General features: G+C 45.8%; 1 pseudogene; it reads left to right on the plus strand.

Moving 5' to 3' along the window:
• Positions 1-3,703: 3,703 nt before the first annotated feature.
• LOC114910217 (plexin-B2-like) lies at positions 3,704-14,309 on the plus strand (annotated as a pseudogene).
• The last annotated feature ends 10,846 nt before the right edge of the window (positions 14,310-25,155 follow it).

Here is a 25,155-nt window from a genome sequence, read left to right on the forward strand (position 1 = left end):
GGGATTCTCAATTTACCGCGCAGATCGGACTGATTCATCGGGGAAAAAGAGAGGAGGGGGTGTATGCTTTCTTATTAACAATGCATGGTGCACGAATGTGGAAGTGATTGCACAGAACTGCACTCCGGACCTTGAATACATCCTGATCAAATGCCGACCTCTCTACCTCCCCAGGGAGTTCTCGGCTGTGCTTATGGCCGCAGTTTACATCCCACCCCAAGGGAACACACAGCGCGCTGCACAAACTGTACCACGTCGTCACTAAGTACGAAAACAAGCACCCAGATGGACTGTTCATTATCTCTGGGGACTTTAACCAAGCCAATTTCAGGAACGTGTACCCCAAGTACCATCAGCACATCTCCTGCCCCACCAGAGGCTCAAACACCCTCGACCACTGCTACACTTCACACAAAGGTGCGTACCGCTCCCTGCTGCGTCCACACCTCGGGCAGTCAGATCATGCCTCGATTCTGCTGATCCCAGTCTACAGGCAGAAACTGAAGCGAGAGGAACCTGTGACGACGCGCACTGTACAGCGCTGGACACCAGAAACGGAGGAAAGGCTCCAGGACTGCTTTGACTCCGTGGACTGGGACATATTCAGAAACTCATCCTCCAATCTGGACGAGTATGCCAGTGGTCACGGACTTCATCGGGTTCTGTGTAAATGTCTGCATACCACATAAAACATCCCGCTTATTCCCCAATCAAAAACCGTGGATTACTACCGAAATCCGAAATAAGATCCGCGCACGAACTTGCGCGTTTCAATCCGGAGACACGGACGCGTACAAGAGGAGCAAGTACGAGCTCCGCAAAGCCATCGCCAGCGCGAAACGCGAATATAGCAGGAAGGTGGAATCACAGTTTAACTGTACTAAAGATGCACGTAGGCTGTGTGGCAGGGAATCCAAACACTAACGGATTATAACCACAAAGGCGGTCATTGACAGGTGCCGCTGAGTCTCTCCCAGACAACTGAATGCGTTTTATCATTTTTATGGCCGCTTCGAGTTCGAGAACGAAGACCCCCCACTGCGCATCCCCACAGAACATGATAACACCAGTCTCACCGTCTCTGTGGCACAAGTGAGAAGAACTTTTAGCCGAGTCAACATCCGCAAAGCTGCTGGACCGGACGGAATTTCAGGGCGAATTTTAAAAACATGCAGTGAGCAACTGGCTGCTGTCTTCACGGACATAACACCTCCTTAAAAAGCTCAACTGTACCCACTTGTTTCAAAAACACCATCATCATCCCCGTTCCTAAGAAGAACAAAGTGAGCTACCAGCAATCCAGGACACCTAAACGACACGCTGCCTCAGAAAGACGATGCGCATCACGAGAGATCGTAGTCACCCCACACGGGCACTTTTCTCTTCCCTGCCATCTGCAAAACGGCTTAGGTCTATTCGAACCCACACAGCAAGGTACAGGAACAGCTTTTACCCCACTGCTGTAAGACTATACAACACAAACCAATGTGCCACCTTTAGTAACTAGAGTTGGACTGCTCCACCTAAGCACACTGGGAAATTAAACTGTCACTTTAAGCATTCTCATTATCTGTCATTGACACTGTTTTGTTTGTCATTGTTTTGTTTGTGCAGTATTTCTATTGTCCTTGCCCATAGTCTGTGGAGAAGCATTCAGGAAGATTTTCATGATACACGTACCTGGTACTTGTATCTATGACAATAAACTTGAAACTTAATTTGCCCCCTTTTATGGCTGATTTTAAAATTTTAACCTTAAACATCAGAGGACTGAAGAATGTTTTGAAAAGAGCAGCGATGTTTGACAGGCTTGCATCCTCTGCCTTCCAGTTATGTTTTTTACAGGAAGTCCACCTTCGAGACCAGCGGGATGTGGTCGTTTTCTCTTCGGGTTGGAGGAAAGGTAGATCATAATGGAGTGTGGGTGGCGTCCACTCAACAGGTGTTGGCATTCTCTTTGGTGAACAAAGTTTTGAGAATGTAAGCACGTTTACTGTTCTACAGGGTAGAGTATTGGGAGTGGACGCCACCTGGAGGGGACAGCGCATCCGTGCGATGTGCGTCTATGCTCCGGTAGAGGCCGCATCCCTCATATCTCTTTTAGAAGAGTTGGCCCCCTTTTGTGTCTGTAATAGACATTTAATAATTGGTGGGGATTTTACTATATATCTGGAGGGTAAAGAGGATGTTAGCATCAAACATTTTAAGAATTTTATGCTCAGATTTGGTCTTTCTGATGGTTTTAAAGTATGCAACCCCAGTCATCCGGGCATTACCTGATCTAATAGTAGAGGAGCATAAAGTCGCCGGGATTATATTTTAGCTTCCGACTCTGTTGTTTTTAAACGGGTTCATCTCTCTCCTCATTTGCCGACGGACCATTTGATGGTAGACGCCACAGTTTCCATAGAGGCCTCGTTGCATGGTCCTGGGAACTGGAAACTGGACGTAGATGTTCTCAAGGAGAAAGAGTAAAGGGACCTTTTTTATGAACATTTTAAGGTGTGGCAGGAGCTCAAACCTTTCTGTAGCTCTGCTTCGGATTGGTGGGAAGCCACCAAAACGAAGGTGCGAACTATTACTAGGCAATATTGTGTTCGTAGGAAGGCTCAATCTCGCAGAGCTATTTGGAAAGTGGAGAAAAAGTTGGGAAAGCTCTATGCCCACCATAACAATGGAAAAGATTTTAATAGCGACAGAGAAGCGGAACTAAAGGCGGAATTAAGGCGACTTTATGACCAGCGAGCTAGTGAACGGCGAACGGCTCCTTGCAAGAGCCCGAATAAGAGAATTGGAGGAAGATGAAAATTGTTCCTCCTTTTTGTTTAATAAAACGAGGGGCTTTCAACACGATATGGGTTTTACTTCTTTACAAGCTAGGCAAGGAGCGCTGGTTAATGAAACGGCCCGGATGATTGAGGTTGCTACAGAGTTTTATAAAAGTCTTTTTAAGGTTAGGGAAACCGACCCCATCACAGGGGATTCTTTTTTACAGCATTTGCAGGCGACCCTCCCGGCTGATTCCTGGGCTTGCCTAGAGGCACCCATCACCCTGGGGGAACTGTCTGAGGGGCTCTCCAGAATGAACTGGAGGAAAGTCCCAGGGTTGGACGGACTGCCGGTGGAATTTTATTCCACATTTTGGGATGTCCTGGGCCCTGTCTTCCTTGAGATTGTGGAAGAAGTACTGACCCGAGGTAAGCTAACGGAGAGCATGAGGTCGGGGGTTTTATCCTTGTTGCATAAGACAGGCGATAGAGCTGATCTGAGCAACTGGAGGCCCCTGACTATGCTCCGCGTTGACGCAAAGTTAGTTGCTAAAGTCCTAACCGAGCATCTGAGGAAGGTTATAGCCCTCCTGGTCCATGAAGACCCCTAGCGCTGGTCAGCCTGGACCAAGAGAAGGCGTTCGATCGGGTGGACCACAATTTAAAGTTTAATGTTTTGGGCAGATTGGGATTGGGCCCCATTTTTCTCAGGTGGGTCCGAACACTCTATAATGAGGTTGGCAGCCGGGTTCCTATTAACGGCTCTCTCGGGGAGTGGTTTCCCCAGACGAGTGGGGTAAGACAGGGGTGTCCGCTGTCTCCCCTCCTCTACGTTTTGTACGTGGAGCCGCTGGTGGCAGCAATTCGGGCCCACCCGGGGATAGATGGATTGCCTATTTCGGGAGGCGGGGGCAGGACTGTCAAGTTGGCCCAGTATGCAGATGACAGTCCTGTTTGCATGTTCCGACTGCTCACTTGCCCAAGCGTTGCACCTGACTCAGACGTTCAGTAGGGCCTCGGGTTCAGCGCTCAACCTCGGGAAGACAGAGGTGAAGTGCTTTGGGTTCTGGTGAGCACGAAAAGATACCTTTGGTGGTCTCTCGCTTTGTAGCGGTCCCCTCAGAGTGCTGGGTGTGATTTTTCTTTCAGAAGGAGCGGCCCGGGTCAACTGGGAGGAGCGTCTTGCGATAGCCAGGCGGAAGATGGGGCTGTGGAAGGCAAGGTCATTGTCCTTCCTGTGCTGTGGGCCGTGAGGACTGCAGCCTGTGCAAGAGTGCAGACCCCATGTACAGTTGTGTGTGGTGCGATAAAACCAAGTCCTGCGAGTATCGGAAAAGGTGTCCGAGTGGTGAGCGGAGGAGGGACTGTCCCAACCCTGAAATCACTGATGTGAGTTTCTGGAGACGCTGCACCATGTTTTCTCTGTATCATACAAAAAATAGCACATTTATTACCTCCTGTCCTTTTATCTATCCAAGCAAATTAATAAATGTCCTTTTGGTCATAGCTAAAAACTGCCAGATCTCGTGTCTAACAGTTCACTTGGTGTCTAATCTCCTACCATGAATACTATTCTATATCCGATTTGTTAACAAAAAAAAAAAAAAAACACTTTTGGCAATCCTAATGCTGGCATTGACTTACTTCTACCAAGGCAAAAGTAATCTAGTTATTTCTATTAGTGACACACCTGTCCCTTTGGAGCAGGATGGTAATGGTTTTATTAGAATGAATGACTTTTTCCCTCACGAAAAATGCACGTACAAAACAAACATCTCACAAATACACCAATTTACCTTATCGTTTTTCTACCGAAAGTAATAACAAGAAGGGATAAACTCTGGCAAACATCCCCCCCCCCCCCCCCCACGGGCTCTCTAATCGTTACAAAATGCAGATAACCTGTCTGTACATTGTAAGTATGTATCTGAAGAGGAAATGCTCTTTTTTCAGATCATACCTCGGTATGGGCCTCTGAAAGGGGGGATTTCAGTGACCATCAAAGGCTCCAACCTGGGTATCGTGAAAGAGGACATAGAGAGCATCAGAGTGGCCGGAGAGCCCTGCGTGCACCAGGAAGAGAAGTACTCCGTGTCCACCAGGTACAGCAGAGCACCCGGTCACCTGCACTTTTGCAAACAGACATTGTCGGTTGCACCGCAGCATTTCTGTAACTGCCGCTCCTCTTCCCTTCCTGCTTCAGCGTGGTGTGTGAGATCGGTGGAGTCTAACAGAAACAGTCAGGGGTTGTGGAGGTGAAGGTGAAAGGAGGGAAAAGCGGGACGTCGAGTGTCATGTTCACATACAGGGTGAGAACATCACTGAGACTGACGTAAACATACCGTCATTCCCGTACCAGCTGTCGCCCCGGTCGCTGTCAGTCCGTGTCGAGAACTTGCTCACTTGTTCACTGCTGAGTACTTTGTGTCGTGTGGATTCATATTTCCAAGAAGTCCTGAAGGTTTCTTGTCCTACCAAACGCTTGTAGGATCCCAGACCCGAAAGGGTCCAGCCTAACCGAGGCCCACGGGCGGGAGGAACTCTTATCACAATAACAGGAACGGACCTGGAAACCGGTACCAAGGATGACGTCAGCATCACTGTCGGCGGGGTGGTGTGTATCGTGTAAGTACTCTGTGCCCTGGAGACATGACACCAAGCCTTAGCGATGCTCTTCCGAGTCTGAGTTTCTGCAGTGCAATTCCCAGTTTGCTTCTGAGAAGAAGCGATGAGAGGTCACCGAGACACGAGATGTCTGTCGTCTTTGCACCTCTCTTTGCTGAACCCCAGTGCAAATTTCCGCCACAAACTGCACCCACCGTTCCCGTCCACAGGGAGACGTTCCGGAAAAATATAACCTGCAAAACCAGAGAGTACACGGTACAGAAGGTCCCCTCTGATAACCTGACAGTGACAGTGAAGTACGGGAAGCACACCACGAAAGATGTGCCTACGCCGTTCAGGTTCTTTGAGAATCCTAAACTGGATCACCACTATCCAGACACAAGTTTTGTATGGTGAGTCTGTCCTCTACTTCTTTTTCCCTTCTTACTGGGAGAGTGAGAGAACTACACAATATGTAATCTTTTTGAAGCATTATGCTGGTAATGGACCACATTCCCATAGGTCTGGACTGAGCAGGAGATGTAATACTATGCTGTAATGAACCGTATTGTGTGACATCTTTTCAGTAGATTATACAGATCACTCATCGCTAGGTGATGAACAATGGGTATGACTGGTGGCATTTTCTCACCTTAGCTCATCTCCTTGCTTTGTGCCAGCTCCATATGAGACAATGGTTGCTTTGGGTTCGACTTCCTATCCTTACCTACGGAGTTAAACATGCACATGCTATATTCGTATACGTGTCAAATCCTTGAGAAGAAAGCTGGTGTTTATTGATCATATTGTACAGATTTAGGGTGACATTAGTGTTGTGCTAATTTCAGTGGGGGGGGGGGATCATTTTTATCGTCGGCACCGGGTTTGACCTCATCCAGAACGCTGCCGTGAAAGTGATGCCCTCCAGCGAGCAGTCAGGCGTCACCAGTCCACTGAAGGTTTGTGTCCGATGAAAGGCTTCTTACCAAAAGATCACTCCCAGTGTGCAGTGCCTGTCTTCTCTGCTTTTTGGAGCAGTAGGGGTTTTAAGTAATGGAGCACCTATAGCACCAGCATTCCACCAGTATTTTAATGTGTGTGTATACATTTGTTGTGGGTCAGGTAGAAGCCATGAACTCTACTCTGGTGTCTCTCTCAGTCTGATCCTTCCCTTGCAGTCTGAAGTGGAGGTAAAAGGCGAAAATGACACAGTAACGCAGTTCTCCTCCCCGACGGTGAACGTGACCGATGGGATAGCGTCTCTCAGGACCTACATCGTCATGGACAACATTGAGCTTGAGCTCAAGCCTTTTGACTACCACCCGGATCCTACGTTTGAAGAGAACCAAAAAAGGATTGTTTCAGAGAACAGCATCATATCTGTAACTGTAAATATAATCTTCTGTTGGCATTATTTAGGAGTAATTCCTGCAAAATTGTTTTATATTCACCAAATGTTTGCATACTGTTTTTGTTGTCTGTTTTAACATGTAAAATTACAGCTGAGAAAAGCAACGGTTACAGGTGATGTAATGTCCCCAGTTTTCTTGATGAAACCCAATTGATACAGTACTTCTGAAATACACACACACACACACACATTTTCAGAACCGCCTGTCCCATATGGGGTCGCGGGGGAACCAGAGCCTACCCAGCAACACAGGGTGTAAGGCCGGAGGGGGAGGGGACACACCCAGGACGGGACGCCAGTCCGTCGCAAGGCACCCCAAGCGGGACTCGAACCGCAGACCCACCAGACAGCAGGACTGTGGTCCAACCCACTGCGCCACCGCACCCCCCCTTCTGAAATACAATAAATTCTTTTTCTCAGTATTAGAGCTTTTGCAGTTAACACAGAACAGTGTGGCTAAGCCATCTTCTTGTCTCTCGCACCCAAGGGTAAAGGTTTTGCCAAAGCAATGACAGCCCAAGAAGCAGAAGCCTTTGTGGGAGACGTCTCTTGTGGGGTCAGCATCTTACAGGATGACATGCTCTTCCTGGACTGGACCCAACCAACATCTTGCTTCAAGAGGCCCAAGAGAGACACAAAGGCAGATTTGCTGGAACTTAAGGTAAGGCACTGTGCTGTGCAGAGAAGGATTCCTGAATTGAAGCTTGAAGAGGAGAAAAGGCTGCTCAGCTTTACTGAAGTTGCTAACAGCTTTAGTGGAGTTGCCTGAATGCCTATGGTTTAATTCTGCTCCAACTGTATCGTTTCTGCTTCCTTCAGATTAAGTTCGGCCATGGGCAGTGGATTGTAGGCTCAGTGGAGTATGAAAAGAAGACTGAGGCATCCTGGACATCTCCCCTGGACATCATAATTCCTGAAGTGATTACCCCGATGGTGGGGATCACCATAATCATAATCATAGCCTCAGTGTGCTGCTACAGGTAAGTGACTTTGTTTTAAACCTCAGAGCATGAATTCCAAATTTGGAACATTGCTGTTCGTATGCCCTTCAACTGCTACACCCCAGCCAGGCCCCTTCGCTCGTCTACTTCTGCTCGCTTGGTGGTCCCGCACACGAAAGGTAAAGCTTGGAGATTCTCGGTTCTGGGTCGTATTTTATAATATTTAAAAAAAAAAAAAATGGTGGGAGGGTATCGGGATTTGTCTGTCCTGTGTTTTATGCACCTACTCGAATGATGAACCTCGGTGCAGCAAGTGGTAGGTAACAAACTAGGTTTGCTTGAGACTTTCATGTCTGCAGCTATGTCTCCTTCTCTCAATGCAATGCATAAATTGTACTTTTGCTGAGATGTATGTCGCTTTGGACAAAAGCGTCTACTACATGAATAAATGTAAATATAATGTCAACTGAGAGAACATAAGTTATCACACATCCTGAGTTTTCCTTTAAAAAAAAAAAAGATAAAACTGTGGGTAGGGAGTTACATAACACCGTTACTCAGTGTATGAATTTTATTGCTTCTTCTTTTGAGGCACTTTTGTAATTTGATCATTTGCATGCGTGTGCACAGGAAGCAAGCTGAGAGAGAATATGAGAAACTGAGGCAGCAGCTCGAGAACCTGGAGGGGAGCGTTCGTGACCGCTGCAAGAAGGAGTTCACAGGTCTTTTCCATAACTAATATTCTGCTCATCTGCAGCCTTTACTCTGGCTCTTACCACTTGCAAGAGCCCTTTAATCTACAGTTGCACAATCCCCTGTATAGCGCATGTAAAGTTTTATTCCTAACCCTTTTCAGAGCTCATGATTGAAATGGAGGACCACACTGGTGATCTCAGTGAACCCTGTATCCCCTTCCTGGACTACAAGACCTACACAGACCGCGTTTTCTTCCTGCCTTTCAAGGACAGCGCCAGTGACGTGATGATCACTGGCAAGCTGGACATTCCTGAGGCGAGGAGGGCCACAGTGACGCAGGCCCTCAACCAGTTCCTCAACCTGCTGAATAGCAAGCCTTTCCTTCTCAGTGTAGGTCCTAACATCAGTGCAGCTCCCAAAACTTTCCTTATTGTCACAAGTGCCTAAAAACTGCATATTTGTGTCTTTTCCTATCTGTTCTTTGCTGCTCCAGTTCTTTTTTAATGTGAAATTAATACAATCCTCACAATCATCACTGGGGAGTGCAGTGGCACAGCGGGCTTGGCCAGGTCCCGCTCTCTGGCGGGTCTGGGGTTCGAGTGTGCTCTTGTCATTCAATGGGTGACTCCTGGGCTGTGGGTTTATGTGTGAGTTCAAATTCAAATGTCTGTGTGGAGTTCATACGTTTCCCCTGTGTTTGAAAGAGAGGGGGCTCGGGGTGCCTTGCGATGGACTGGCGTCCCGTCCTGGGTGTGTCCCATCCCCCTCCAGCCTTGCGCCCTGTGTTGCCGCGACCCCTCTTGGGATAAGTGATTTCAGCCTGTGTGTGATCACAATCATCAGACTGGCTTTCACAGCATAAAAGTTAATGGATTTTATGTGTTTTCCAGCTTGTATAGCACACAATTTAGAATGATATATGAGGTGTATAGCAGATCGTGCCTTTGTCAGTTCATCCGCACCTTAGAGGGGCATCCTGACTTCAATGCCCGGTCAAAGGGCTACTTTGCCTCCCTGCTGACGGTGGCGCTTCACGGCAAGTTGGACTACTACACAGACATCATGAGGACACTCCTGTTAGAACTCATGGAACAATATGCCCCTAGCAAGAACCCCAAGCTCATGCTGCACAGGTGAGGTGTATAAGACCAGCGTATCTTTAAGGTGTCTCAGAACGGCCCTTTTTTTTTTTTTTTAAATAATGTGATCTTCCCCTGCCCACTTTAAAAAAAGTAATTTCTCTGCCCTTTACTTGTAGGTTAGAGACAGTGGTGGAGAAAATGCTGTGCAACTGGATGTCTATCTGTCTCTATCAGTTCTTGAAGGTATCATCTTTTGTGACACAAAATTAATCTCATTTGATTCCACTCTGTGGATTAATCTTATTTTCTACTGGTTCAGATCTTTGTTTGAACAAAATGAAGGTTTTTGCTTTAGTGACAGGGAACGGTTTTGTTCTGAAAGAAGCTTGATGGTGAATTCTTGTGCGGGCAGGACTCGGCAGGAGAGCCTTTGTACAAGCTGTTCAAAGCCGTCAAACACCAAGTGGAGAAAGGCCCAGTGGATGCTGTCATGAAAAAGGCCAAGTACACGCTGAATGACGCTGACCTGCTGGGGGACGACGTGGAGTACTGTACGCTGGTGAGTATTATGTAGGCTGAACCCGATCACACGTCGGCGGTCACTTGGGGTATGAATGCTTCATTTTGAAAGGATTATCTGTGGTGCTAAATGAACTCCAAGAAATGGGAAGAAGACAATACCGGTGGACACTTTCGTGATCAGCAGAATCCTTGTGATCTATGACAGTTTTTGAAGATGCACGTTAAATCTACAGTGTGGGAACTGGATGCATGCACAGAAGGCCAAGTGCTAACCGCCCTTTTCGCCTTAGACTCTGCAGGTCCTCGTTCACGGGGAAGGGCCAGGTGTCACTTTGGTCAAGGTACTCAACTGTGACACCATCTCCCAAGTGAAGGAGAAGATCCTTGAGCAAGTGTACAAAAATGTGTCTTATTCTTCTCTATTTTATTACTGAAGTAGGTATGACATTATTTCTGTTTTATAGGCAAGGGTTTCCTTGCTTGGATTGCACCAGTCTGCATATGATTGGGATATAAAATGAATGTTGAAATAGTCTTTCTGCTCTGTAGAATCTGCTGGGCAGATTCTGTCGGACCTTGACTTGACATCGCAAAAGGAGGGCAGATGGAAGCGCATGAACACTTTGGCCCACTATGACGTGAGTTACATCTTAAGAAATGGACGCATCGATTCTAACGGTACAGGTTGAGTCACGGCTTGCCCCTTACGTGGTGACCAAATGTCTGTGTCGTGTCTGCTCCAGACCTGAAATCTGTCAGACTGTATCCAGCTCGGGCTGAACATAGTTCTTGTGTTTCAGGTGCAAGACAATGCCATTCTCGTCCTGTCTAGGGTCCTGCATCCTCTGCAGTCTTATGACCAGCACCAGGACAGTCATGAAGAGAGTGAGTGGTGCTCCTGTACTACTTCTTGCCTTCCGTAGTGTTCCCATGGTCTTGCTGACAACCCTACTCTACCTACTCCTTCAGGAAATGCTCTGCTTGAAGAGGACAAGGTGTTCCACCTGGTGCGGCCAGCAGAGGAGGTGGATGAGGTCAAATCCAAGAAGGGCAACATGAAGGACAAGTCGATGACCAAAGCCATCACAGAGCTTTATTTGATGCGGTTGCTGTCTGTCAAGGTTGGTTTGTTAATAGCCTGCTGCAGTTAGAATGCTAAATACACTGGGCTGGTGAAGCCTACAACACATTAATATGCAGCAGTTTGGTTGTGCATTGCTAAGAATCCAATCATACTTCTATATTCTAGCCCTGAATATGTAAAAGATAGTTCTAATAATAAAATCTGTATTTGGAATGCAAAGTGAAATATTTGGATTAGTATTTGGATATCATATTGTGGCACGCAGCGCCGTGGGTTTGATTGGGGCGAAGAAGGACGCAGAGGAAATGTTCATCTCGAACATTTCATTGAACACCGGCACCAGGGACCCCGTTTCCTCCAGGACCTGCGCGTCTCGCCAGCCTTCCCACCCTGCTTAGCACCCCCAGGCTCACTCCTCTTTCTCCCCTGGCAGACGCAATCACCCCCTTATATCCCCCGCGCGTCACCAAACGCTAGCCAATTACAACAAGCGTATTTCCCCCTCAAAACTGTAATGCAGGTCGTTACAATATATTTATCAGATTTCATGACAGAAATAACAGGATTGCTATGCGTTTGAAAACGGCTCCTCCTCACCTGGGCTTGCTTACATATGCGCAAATGTGTTTGTTTCAGGGCACTCTGCAACGGTTTGTGGACGACTTCTTCCGCAGTGTCCTCTGTTCATCCGTTGGGCCCCCAGCAGTCAAGTACTTTTTTGACTTCCTGGACGAACAGGCACAGAAGCACGACAACGTGGATGACCAGACCATTGACATGTGGAAGACCAGCAGGTAGAGTGCTCTTGCCGTCTCTGGCAGAGAGAATTCCCGAGAAAGCAGTGCTGGAGCTGTCAGTTTTCAGAGACAAATGCTTCACGGTGAGAGGAGGCGCAGGGGCGTGGGGGTGCGGGGGGTTTGGCCCGTGCCCGCTCTGTGGTGGGTCTGGGGTTCAAGTACTGCTTGGGGTTTCTTGCGACAGACTGGCGTCCCGTCCTGGGTGTGTCTCCTCCTCTTCCAGCCCTGCGCCCTGCATTGTCGGATTAGACTCCGGCTCGCCGTAACCCCGCTCGGGACGAGCAGCTTCAGACAGTGTGTGTGCGTGTGTGTGCGTGTGTGCATGTGTGCGCGTGTGCGTGCTTGACATTGTATTTTTCATTTAAAATTTCTACTGAGAGCTCCGTACACACAGGATACGTTGATGTGGAATTTATACCGCAGTAAACCATCTGCGTCATATATATTTATCTTTGATTGACAGGCTCTTTTGAGGGCATAGACTGAAAGTGTTGGTATTGTGAGAATGAGTGATTAACAGTGTAATTACAACACTTTTGGCTTACTGATGAATTTGTGTACTATTACATGCTGAACAGACAGGATAATTATGTCCCCTGCTAATTTATTAAATCCACTTCTTTTTGTTCATTTGTTTGGAACATCTCTCTGGGCACTAAATCAGAGATGAATTCCAAACTTATTTGGCTCAGATGCCTCAACTCTTAAATAAATGTGGGGGAAGAAGTGTCTATTTTCTGCACTTTTAAAATTAATCTGCAACACAATAATGCATTTGTATGATCCCTGTATTGTGTGCCTCGGTACTCAGTTGATAAGGCAAAGTGAATTGCAGCCAGACTCTAACTGATTAATTGTGGGAGTATTCATTGGGACATCTGAGAGCTAAGAACAGGAATAACATCCAGAAACATGGTTAAAGATGAGGCCACAGTTATATTTGCATGGAATGAGTGTGAGTGCTAGTGTGTGTTTCTTGAAAAGGCTTGTGTCTCCACAGCTTGCCTTTGAGGTTCTGGGTGAACATCTTGAAGAACCCCCACTTCATCTTCGACGTTCACGTGAACGAAGTGGTGGACACCTCCTTGTTTGTTATTGCCCAGACCTTCATGGACGTCTGCACCAAGAGCGAGCACAAGTTGAGCCGGGTGAGCCTGGGAGCGCTTCGATGTTACGCCTTTGTTGATGTTAAGCCAGGCGAAGGATCCAAGAGCCAGGACTTCATTTTTTTCTCCAGCCCATGATCCCTCTCTAACCACTTTCCTTTGGCATTATTCCTTACAGGATTCCCCGAATCACAAATTACTCTATGCAAAGGAAATCTCCACATACAAGAAGATGGTGGAGGAGTAAGTACTGTCAGGGCTACCACTTGGTAATCTCACCATTTCCTACCATCTGCAAAAATCCCTTTGCCTTTGATCAAGATGACCTGTCTCGGCTTGTATTTGTCCATAATTACTACAAGGGCATCAGGGAGATGGTGCCTGTCAGCAACCAGCATATGAACACCCACTTAGCGAAGGTGTCACGGGTGAGTGAGTCTTCCACTATTGCCCTTGTACTTACATTTACATTTATTCATTTAGCAGACGCTTTTCTCCAAAGTGACATACATCTCAGCAAAAATACAATTTGTGCGTTACATTAAGAGAAGGAGACATGGCTGTAGACATGTAATTAAGTAAACCTAGTTTGTTACTATCCACTTGATGCACCGATGTTCATCGCTCACGTAAGTGCAGAATAGATACTTCTGTGAGGTTGTGATGTTATGTCTTATGTGGACACAGTGAGGAGCCAGAAGATCTTACCTTCAAAGGGGGTGTAGATATGGCTGCTTCGGCTGGTTTTGGTCAGCCCTAGAAGTTCCTTACTTCAAGTTGTTCTTTGTCTCGCAGTCTCACACAGGCAAACTCAGCACCCAGGTGGCTCTGCATCAGCTATACCAGTATGCAAACAAGTACTATGATGTGGTATGTGACTCGTTTTTCCTTTCCTGTCAGACACATATGAACACAAGGATCTGAGATTGAACACGACGCTGCGCGTCTTCTCTAACATTTACATTTATTCATTTAGCAGACGCTTTTGTCCAAAGCGACGTACATCTCAGCAAAAGTACAATTTATGCATTACATTGAGAAGGAGGCACAGCTGCAGACATGAAAGTCTCAAGCAAACCTAGTTTATTACCTACCACTTGCTGCGCCGATGTTCATCGTTCAAGTAGATAATGGAATCTCTTCTTGCCTTGATTCCAGATCATCACCTCCTTAGACGAGGACCCCGCAGCCCAGAATAAACAGCTCGCCTTGAAACTGCAGCAGATAGTGGCTGTACTGGAGAACAAAGTGACAGACCCCTAACCTCTGTAGGAGGGCAGGGGCCGGTTTTGGTACTATGGGGCTAGAAGTTAATGTGGAGTTTACGTCATATGGCCTGAGTCCTGAGTGGAATGGCGAAGAAGTGGGGTAGGGAAAAAAATGGGGCTGTTCCGAGAAACCCTCCCCCCATTTTAAGTGACCATTTGTTGTGTCTGAAACGGTGTTGCAAGTCCCTGACGGTTCTCAAAGTTGGTCCCCTTCCCTGTGCTGGTCCAGATCATACGACACATGCCAAGGGGCCGAGGGATCTGCGGGAGACACCACACCAGACGTTCTCAACGATGAGACACGTGACCATTGCAGCCCGGCCTTTGAAATAAGCCCTTCCTTAATTGCAGGCTTTATCTGTTCAGTTGTTCAGTTAAATGTTCAATTTCTTCCTTTGTGGAAAAGTTTAAGAATAGTATAGAATATTAGAATAAGATTATTCAGAATTAAGAATAGTATACATTTTTTTTTTTTTTTTGTGTGCGTTCTTTATCCAGAAAGCCTTATATATGTTTACATTTTTGATTTTGATATTTGTGCCTGATAAATGTTCTCCAGTTGTTCAATGATGGGAAGGGTGGGACCTCTGTTTTGAAGTGAGATATAAAGTTAAGGGTCTGGAATCTGTTTATTGGACCGCCAGTGACCAACGTGCTCATTTCCTTGCCTGTTGGGCCTTCTTGTCCTCATCCCCTGAGCAGGGGGGTTGTGCAGAAAACAGCACTGCAGCATGGGAGAGCACATATTGCAGTTAACCATACTGTCATAAGAGGCACCTCTGTCACTCTGCAGACACTTTTCGGTGGAGTAGATGTATCTATTCATGATTAGATCTCACTTTTTTATTGTTACTTTATCATTGTTATCTTTGTGACAGCTGTTGTTGCTCTCAGCTCTTTTTCCAATGTCTACTTCAAAGTTTAAAGGAGTCATACTGACATTCTGAAAAATGTTAGAAGTCTTTCACATTGTCACCAGCCTGTTTCGGTATGAGCCATATCCTTTCTGATGACGATGACATATGGCTACTTAGTTCTGTTTTTCTCTGATTAAATGCTTGTAAATTGTTGCGTTTCTAATCTTCAGTAAACTGGTACCGTAAAATGTATGATTGCTAACCAATTATTTTACTGAGTCTTGCGACTCAGGTAGCTCTTACCACGTGATTGGGTGCGGCTCCCTGTCTGCCCTTCAGTCTCTCTCGACTGCTGTTGCCCAAGTCTCAGTGCTAGGCCCTTACTCTTCTCTAGGCCGTTGTCGCTTCCACCCTTGCAGTTATCGTCTCCTCCTTCGTCGGCTCCGCTGTGATGTTCAGATTCGCCGCTGCCACCACCTCCACCACCAATCCTCCTCCTGCCGCCATCGGCGTTGCAGCTCCCTCGACGAGGGGGTGCGACACCCCTGATAATCTCTCTCTTCTTCTGGGGAGCTCTTCCGGATGGGCGACTCCTCAGGGAAAGCAGCATTATGCTGCTTTCCCTGAAGGAGACGGCCTCGCCTGCCCCCCAGCGGTCGTCTTTGTCCTCGTCGTTGTCTTCTCCGCCGAGGCAGTCGTCGTCTTCTTCTTGGCTGTAGTTGTCGTCGTCTTCATTTCCATCGCCGACCTCACGTCTGTGATGGCTTCATCCCCCGGCGCAACCCAAGGGCAGGTTGAAAATCATGTGGAAAGCCCTTAAAAAGGCTATGCTGTAGAAAAGCTCTCTTACCCCCCCCCCCCCCCCCCCCCCCCGGTGACAGAACCCTCGGTACTGCATTTGATCTTAGCCAAAAGGCCGAGAAGGACCCACACCTTAAGTCAGCCTGCTTAACACCTCTCAGGCTTTCCGCTGCAGAGACCTCCGTTATGTGCAGTAATTGCGTTTCATTTGTAAAGTACCTCTCGTATATGAATGGGCAATAAAAGCGAACTAAAGTAGTCGTACAAGTGCAGTAACCAGTGGCAAAGTAGCTGCTCTCTTGGCCCAGTTTGACCGTATGCTGCATTTTTCTGCTCGCTTCAATTCGTTTCACTCGTGCTGCGCTCACTTTCTTCCCAACGAAGGTCAAGCCATCGAATGACACCGTTTTATGAACGTGCGGCTCAAGCTCACATGACCGCGCACTCCCGCTCCGCGAGAAATAACGAAGAGAAAACATAATAAAGAAATAAAGCATAATAAATATAATAAATAATAAAGAAAAATTAAATGAACCACGCAAATAAAAAATGTGTACTGTGTCAGTGTTTTTTGTTTTTTAACTTCAACTTTATTAAAATAAAGTTATATCATGCACAGTTAAAAACAAATGTCAATAAGTTTACAACTAAACAAATTAAACACAACTACATTTCCTACAGTTGGTGAACAAAACTTACTAAGAGATCATTACATAAAATACATTGTCACGATACAATAACATAAAGTCTCTTTCCAATAACATACATTCAAAACTCATAAAAAGAAAACAATCCCCTTCCTGCCTACAAAATGTACAACTGACCTACATCTTCCACACACCAACACACCCATGAAAGGACTGTCCCCCAATAGCAGCCTGACCTGAAACATCATATATCACATACATGCATCTCCAAAACATATGAGATACTTCTTCTAAATTACCATGTCATCAAGGATTAGGCGAATCTCTGCGTTTGGGATGATGATTAGGAGAATCTCTGCGTTTTGTGCATTTGGGATTATGATTAGGCGAATCTCTGCGTTTGGGATCAGGATTAGGAGAATCTCTACGTTTTGTGCATTTCGAGGTAGGATTAGACGAATCGCCGCATTTTGTGCGTTTCGAGGTAAGATTAGGCGAATCTCTGCGTTTTGGATGATGATTAGGAGAAGCTCTGCGTTTGGGATTAGGATGAGGTGAATCTCTACGTTTTGTGCATTTCGAGGTAGGATGAGGCGCATCTCTGCGTTTTGTGCGTTTGGGATTAGGTGAATCTCTGCGTTTTGTCCATTTGGGATTCGGCGAATCTCTGCGTTTTGGATTAGGCGAATCTCTGCGTTTTGTGCATTTCGAGGTAGGATTAGGCGAATCTCTGCGTTTGGGATCAGGATTAGGCGAATCTCTGTGTTTTGGATGATTAGGAGAATCTCTACGTTTTGTGCATTTCGAAGTAGGATTAGGCGAATCTCTGCGTTTTGTGCATTTCGAGGTACGATTAGGCGAATCTCTGCGTTTTGGATTATGATTAGGAGAATCTCTACGTTTTGTGCATTTTGAGGTAGGATTAGGCGAATCTCTGCGGTTTGGATGATGATTAGGAGAAGCTCTGCGTTTGGGATTAGGATGAGGCGATTCTCCACGTTATGTTCATTTCGAGGTAGGATAAGGCGAATCTCTGCGTTTTGTGCATTTCGAGGTAGGATTAGACGAATCGCCGCATTTTGTGCGTTTCGAGGTAGGATTAGGCGAATCTCTACGTTTTGTGCGTTTTGGATTAGGCGAATCTCTGCGTTTTGTGCATTTCGAGGTAGGATTAGGCGAATCTCTGCGTTTGGGATCAGGATTAGGCGAATCTCTACGTTTTGTGCGTTTGGGATTAGGATGAGGCGAATCTCTACGTTTTGGATTAGGATGAGGCGAATCTCTACGTTTTGTGCATTTCGAGGTAGGATTAGACGAATCGCCGCATTTTGTGCGTTTCGAGGTAGGATTAGGCGAATCTCTGCGTTTTGGATTAGGCGAATCTCTGCGTTTTGTGCATTTCGAAGTAGGATTCGGCGAATCTCTGCGTTTTGTGCAATTGGGATTCGGCGAATCTCTGCGTTCAGTGCGTTTTGGATTAGGCGAATCTCTGCGTTTTGGATGATGATAAGGCGAATCTCTGCGTTTTGTACATTTCGAGGTAGGATTAGGCGAATCTCTGCGTTTTGTGCATTTGGGATTAGGCGAATCTCTGCGTTTTGGATGATGATTAGGAGAATCTCTGCGTTTTGTGCGTTTGGGATTCGGTGAATCTCTACGTTTTGTGCGTTTTGGATTAGGCGAATCTCTGCGTTTTGTGCATTTCGAGGTAGGATTAGGCGAATGTCTGCGTTTTGGATTATGATTAGGCGAATCTCTGTGTTTTTTTTGCATTTGGGATCATTATTAGGAGAATCTCTACGTTTTTGTGCATTTCGAGGTAGGATTAGGCGAATCTCTGCGGATTGTGCATTTGGGATTCGGTGAATCTGCGTTTTGTGCGTTTTGGATTAGGCGAATCTCTGCGTTTTGTGCATTTCGACGTAGGATGAGGCGAATCTCTTCGTTTGGGATCAGGATTAGGCGAATCTCTACGTTTTGTGCATTTCGAGGTAGAATTAGACGAATCGTCGCACTTTATGCGTTTCGAGGTAAGATTAGGCGAATCTCTACGTATTGAATGATGATTAGGAGAATCTCTGCGTTTTGTGCATTTCGAGGTAGGATGAGGCGAATCTCTACGTTTTGTGCATTTCGAGGTAGGATGAGGCGAATCTCTGTGTTTTGTGCATTTCGAAGTAGGCGAATCTCTGCGTTTTGTGCATTTCGAGGTAGGATGAGGCGAATCTCTGCGTTTGGGATTTGGTGAATCTCTGCAGAGGGGGGTGTGGTGGCGCAGTGGGTTGGACCGCAGTCCTGCTCTCCAGTGGGTCTGGGGTTCGAGTCCCGCTTGGGGTGCCTTGTGACAGACTGGCGTCCTGTCCTGGGTGTGTCCCCTCCCCCTCCAGCCTTACGCCCTGTGCTGACGGGTAGGCTCCGGTTCCCCGTGACCCTGTATGGGACAAGCGGTTCTGAAAATGTGTGTGTGTGTGTGTGTGTGTGTGAATCTCTGCATTCTGTGCGTTTGGGATTCGGTGAATCTCTGCGTTTTGTGCATTTCGAGGTAGGATTAGGCGAATCTCTACGTTTTGTGCATTTGGGATTATGATTAGGCGCATCTCTGCGTTTTGTGCATTTCGAGGTAGGATTAGGCGAATCTCTGCGTTTTGTGCATTTGGGATTATGATTAGGCGAATCTCTGCGTTTTTGTGCATTTCGAGGTAAGATGAGGCGAATCTCTGCGGATTGTGCATTTCGAGGTAGGATTAGGCGAATCGCCGCATTTTGTGCGTTTCGAGGTAAGATTAGGCGAATCTCTACGTTTTGTGCATTTCGAGGTAGGATTAGACGAATCGCCGCATTTTGTGCGTTTCGAGGTAGGATTAGGCGAATCTCTACGTTTTGTGCATTTCGAGGTAGGATGAGGCGAATCTCTGTGTTTTTTTGCATTTGGGATCATTATTAGGAGAATCTCTACGTTTTTGTGCATTTCGAGGTAGGATTAGGCGAATCTCTGCGTTTTGTGCATTTGGGATTCGGTGAATCTGCGTTTTGTGCGTTTTGGATTAGGCGAATCTCTGCGTTTTGTGCATTTCGAAGTAGGATGAGGCGAATCTCTTCGTTTGGGATCAGGATTAGGCGAATCTCTACGTTTTGTGCATTTCGAGGTAGGATGAGGCGAATCTCTTCGTTTGGGATCAGGATTAGGCGAATCTCTGCGTTTTGTGCATTTCGAGGTAGGATTAGGCGAATCTCTGCGTTTTGTGCATTTGGGATTAGGCGAATCTCTGCGTTTTGGATGATGATTAGGAGAATCTCTACGTTTTGTGCATTTGGGATTATGATTAGGAGAATCTCTACGTTTTTGTGCATTTCGAGGTAGGATTAGGCGAATCTCTACGTTTTGTGCATTTGGGCTTATGATTAGGCGAATACGTTTTTGTGCATTTCGCGGTAGGATGAGGCGAATCTCTGCATTTTGTGCATCTCGAGGTAGGATTAGGCGAATCTCTACGTTTTGTGCGTTTTGGATTATGATTAGGCGAATCTCTGTGTTTTTTTTGCATTTGGGATCATTATTAGGAGAATCTCTACGTTTTTGTGCATTTCGAGGTAGGATTAGGCGAATCTCTGCGTTTTTGTGCATTTCGAGGTAGGATTAGGCGAATCTCTGTGTTTTTTTTGCATTTGGGATTCGGTGAATCTCTGCGTTTTGTGCGTTTTGGATTAGGCGAATCTCTACGTTTTGTGCATTTGGACGTAGGATTAGACGAATCGCCGCATTTTGTGCGTTTCGAGGTAGGATTAGGCGAATCTCTACGTTTTGTGCATTTCGAGGTAGGATTAGACGAATCGCCGCATTTTGTGCGTTTCGAGGTAAGATAGGCGAATCTCTACGTATTGAATGATGATTAGGAGAATCTCTGCGTTTTGTGCATTTCTTGGTAGGATGAGGCGAATCTCTACGTTTTGTGCATTTCGAGGTAGGATGAGGCGAATCTCTGCGGATTGTGCATTTCGAGGTAGGATGAGGCGAATCTGCGTTTTGTGCATTTGGGATTAGGCGAATCTCTGCGTTTTGTGCATTTGGGATTAGGCGAATCTCTGCGTTTTGTGCATTTCGAGGTAGGATTAGGCGAATCTCTGTGTTTGAGAATCAGGATTAGGCGAATCTCTGCGTTTTGTGCATTTGGGATTAGGATGAGGCGAATATCTGCGTTTTGTGCATTTCGGATTAGGAGAATCTCTGCGTTTTGTGCATTTCGAAGTAGGATTAGGCGAATCTCTACGTTTTGTGCATTTGGGATTAGGCGCATCTCTGCGTTCAGTGCGTTTTCGATTTGGCGAATCTCTGCGTTTGGGATGATGATTAGGAGAATCTCTGCGTTTTGTGCATTTGGGATTAGGAGAATCTCTGCGTTTTGTGCATTTCGAGGTAGGATTAGTCGAATGTCTGCGTTTTGGATTAGGATTAGTCGAATCTCTGTGTTTTTTTTTGCATTTGGGATCATTATTAGGAGAATCTCTACGTTTTTGTGCATTTCGAGGTAGGATTAGGCGAATCTCTACGTTTTGTGCATTTCGAGGTAGGATTAGGCGAATCTCTACGTTTTGTGCATTTCGAGGTAGGATGAGGCGAATCTGCGTTTTGGATTATGATTAGTCGAATCTCTGCGTTTTGTGCATTTGGGATTAGGCGAATCTCTGCGTTTTGTGCATTTCGAGGTAGGATTAGGCGAATCTCTGCGTTTTGTGCATTTCGAAGTAGGATTAGGCGAATCTCTGCGTTTTGTGCATTTCGAGGTAGGATTAGGCGAATCTCTACGTTTTGTGCGTTTGGGATTAGGATGAGGCGAATCTCTGCGTTTTGTGCATTTGGGCTTATGATTAGGCGAATACGTTTTTGTGCATTTCGAGGTAGGATTAGGCGAATCTCTGTGTTTTTTTTGCATTTGGGATCATTATTAGGAGAATCTCTACGTTTTGTGCATTTCGAGGTAGGATTAGGCGAATCTCTGCGTTTTGTGCATTTGGGATTATGATTAGGCGAATCTCTACGTTTTGTGCATTTCGAGGTAGGATTAGTCGAATGTCTGGGTTTTGGATTATGATTAGGCGAATCTGTGTTTTTTTTTTGCATTTGGGATTATGATTAGGCGAATATCTACGTTTTGTGCATTTGGGATGAGGCGAATCTCTGCGTTTTGTGCATTTCGAGGTAGGATTAGGCGAATCTCTACGTTTGGGATCAGGATTAGGCGAATCTCTACGTTTTGTTCATTTCGAGGTAGGATTAGACGAATCGCCGCATTTTGTGCATTTCGAGGTAAGATTAGGCGAATCTCTACGTATTGAATGATGATTAGGAGAATCTCTGCGTTTTGTGCATTTCGAGGTAGGATTAGGCGAATCTCTGTTTTTTTTTGCATTTGGGATCATTATTAGGAGAATCTACGTTTTTGTGCATTTCGAGGTAGGATTAGTCGAAGGTCTGGGTTTTGGATTATGATTAGTCGAATCTCTGTGTTTTTTTTTTGCATTTGGGATCATTATTAGGAGAATCTACGTTTTTGTGCATTTCGAGGTAGGATTAGGCGAATCTCTGTGTTTTTTTTTGCATTTGGGATCATTATTAGGAGAATCTCTACGTTTTGTGCATTTGGGCTTATGATTAGGCGAATACGTTTTTGTGCATTTCGAGGTAGGATGAGGCGAATCTCTGTGTTTTTTTTGCATTTGGGATCATTATTAGGAGAATCTCTACGTTTTGTGCATTTCGAGGTAGGATGAGGGGAATCTCTACGTTTGAGAATCAGGATTAGGCGAATCTTTACGTTTTGTGCGTTTGGGATTAGGATGAGGCGAATTTCTGCGTTTTGTGCATTTGGGATTAGGCGAATCTCTGCGTTTTGTGCATTTGGGATTATGATTAGGAGAATCTCTGCGTTTTGTGCATTTCGAGGTAGGATTAGGCGAATCTCTGTGTTTTTTTTGCATTTGGGATCATTATTAGGAGAATCTCTACGTTTTTGTGCATTTCGAGGTAGGATTAGGCGAATCTCTGCATTTGGGATCATGATTAGGCGAATCTCTACGTTTTGTGCATTTCGAGGTAGGATTAGGCGAATCTCTACGTTTTGTGCATTTCGAGGTAGGATTAGACGAATCGCCGCAATTTGTGCGTTTCGAGGTAGGATTAGGCGAATCTCTGCGTTTTGTGCATTTGGGATTCGGCGAATCTCTGCGTTTTGTGCATTTGGGATTAGGAGAATCTCTGCGTTTTGTGCATTTGGGATTAGGCGAATCTCTGCGTTTTGTGCATTTCGAGGTAGGATTTGGCGAATCTCTGCGTTTGGGATCAGGATTAGGCGAATCTCTGCGTTTTGTGCATTTCGAGGTAGGATTAGGCGAATCTCTGCGTTTGAGAATCAGGATTAGGCGAATCTCTGCGTTTTGGATGATGATTAGGCGAATCTCTGCGTTTTGTGCGTTTGGGATTAGGATGAGGCGAATTTCTGCGTTTTGTGCATTTGGGATTAGGCGAATCTCTGCGTTTTGTGCATTTGGGATTCGGTGAATCTGCGTTTTGTGCATTTGGGATTATGATTAGGAGAATCTCTGCGTTTTGTGCATTTCGAAGTAGGATTAGGCGAATCTCTGCGTTTTGGATTAGGGTTTTGTGCATTTCGAGGTAGGATTAGGCGAATCTCTGCGTTTGGGATCAGGATTAGGCGAATCTCTAAGTTTTTTGCATTTCGAGGTAAGATGATGCGAATCTCTGCGGATTGTGCATTTGGGATTCGGTGAATCTGCGTTTTGTGCATTTGGGATTAGGCGAATCTCTGCGTTTTGTGCATTTGGGATTAGGCGAATCTCTGCGTTTTGTGCATTTGGGATTCGGCGAATCTCTGCGTTTTGTGCATTTCGAGGTAGGATTAGTCGAATGTCTGCGTTTTGGATTAGGATTAGTCGAATCTCTGTGTTTTTTTTTTGCATTTGGGATCATTATTAGGAGAATCTCTACGTTTTTGTGCATTTCGAGGTAGGATGAGGCGAATCTCTACGTTTTGTGCATTTCGAAGTAGGATGAGGCGAATCTCTACGTTTTGTGCATTTGGGATTAGGCGAATCTCTGCGTTTTGTGCATTTGGGATCATTATTAGGAGAATCTCTACGTTTTTGTGCATTTCGAGGTAAGATGAGGCGGATTGTTCATTTGGGATTCGGTGGATCTGCGTTTTGGATTAGGCGAATCTCTGCGTTTTGTGCATTTCGAAGTAGGGTGAGGCGAATCTCTTCGTTTGGGATCACGATAAGGCGAATCTCTACGTTTTGTGCATTTCGAGGTAGGATTAGACGAATCGCCGCATTTTGTGCCTTTCGAGGTAAGATTAGGCGAATCTCTACGTATTGAATGATGATTAGTAGAATCTCTGCGTTTTGTGCATTTCGAGGTAGGATTAGGCGAATCTCTGCGTTTGGGATTAGGCGAATCTCTGCGTTTTGTGCATTTCGAGGTAGGATTAGGCGAATCTCTGCGTTTTGTGCATTTGGGATTAGGAGAATCTCTGCGTTTTGTGCATTTCGAAGTAGGATTAGTCGAATCTCTACGTTTTGTGCATTTCGAGGTAGGATGAGGCGCATCTCTACGTTTTTGTGCATTTCGAGGTAGGATTAGGCGAATCTCTGTGTTTTGTGCATTTGGGATTATGATTAGGCGAATCTCTACGTTTTGTGCATTTCGAAGTAGGATGAGGCGAATATCTGCGTTTTGTGCATTTAGGATGAGGCGAATCTCTGCGTTTTGTGCATTTGGGATCATTATTAGGAGAATCTCTACGTTTTTGTGCATTTCGAGGTAAGATGAGGCGGATTGTTCATTTGGGATTCGGTGGATCTGCGTTTTGGATTAGGCGAATCTCTGCGTTTTGTGCATTTCGACGTAGGATTAGGCGAATCTCTTCGTTTTGTGCATTTGGGATCATTATCAGGAGAATCTCTACTTTTTTGTGCATTTCGAGGTAAGATGAGGCGGATTGTTCATTTGGGATTCGGCGGATCTGCGTTTTGGATTAGGTGAATCTCTGCGTTTTGTGCATTTCGAAGTAGGATTAGGTGAATCCCTGCGTTTGGGATCATGATTAGGCGAATCTCTACGTTTTGTGCATTTCGAGGTAGGATTAGACGAATCGCCGCATTTTGTGCGTTTCGAGGTAGGATTAGGCGAATCTCTACGTATTGAATGATGATTAGGAGAATCTCTGCGTTTTGTGCATTTCGAGGTAGGATTAGGCGAATCTCTGCGTTTTGTGCATTTGGGATTAGGCGCATCTCTGCGTTTTGTGCATTTCGAGGTAGGATTAGTCGAATGTCTGCGTTTTGTGCATTTCGAGGTAGGATGAGGTGAATCTCTGCGGATTGTGCATTTCGAGGTAGGATTAGGCGGATTGTTCATTTGGGATTCGGTGGATCTGCGTTTTGGATTAGGCGAATCTCTGCGTTTTGTGCATTTCGACGTAGGGTGAGGCGAATCTCTGCGTTTTGTGCATTTGGGATCATTATTAGGAGAATCTCTAGGTTTTTTGCATTTCG

Source organism: Scleropages formosus, chromosome 3, assembly GCF_900964775.1.
Source record: "Scleropages formosus chromosome 3, fSclFor1.1, whole genome shotgun sequence".
Taxonomy (NCBI): domain Eukaryota; kingdom Metazoa; phylum Chordata; class Actinopteri; order Osteoglossiformes; family Osteoglossidae; genus Scleropages; species Scleropages formosus.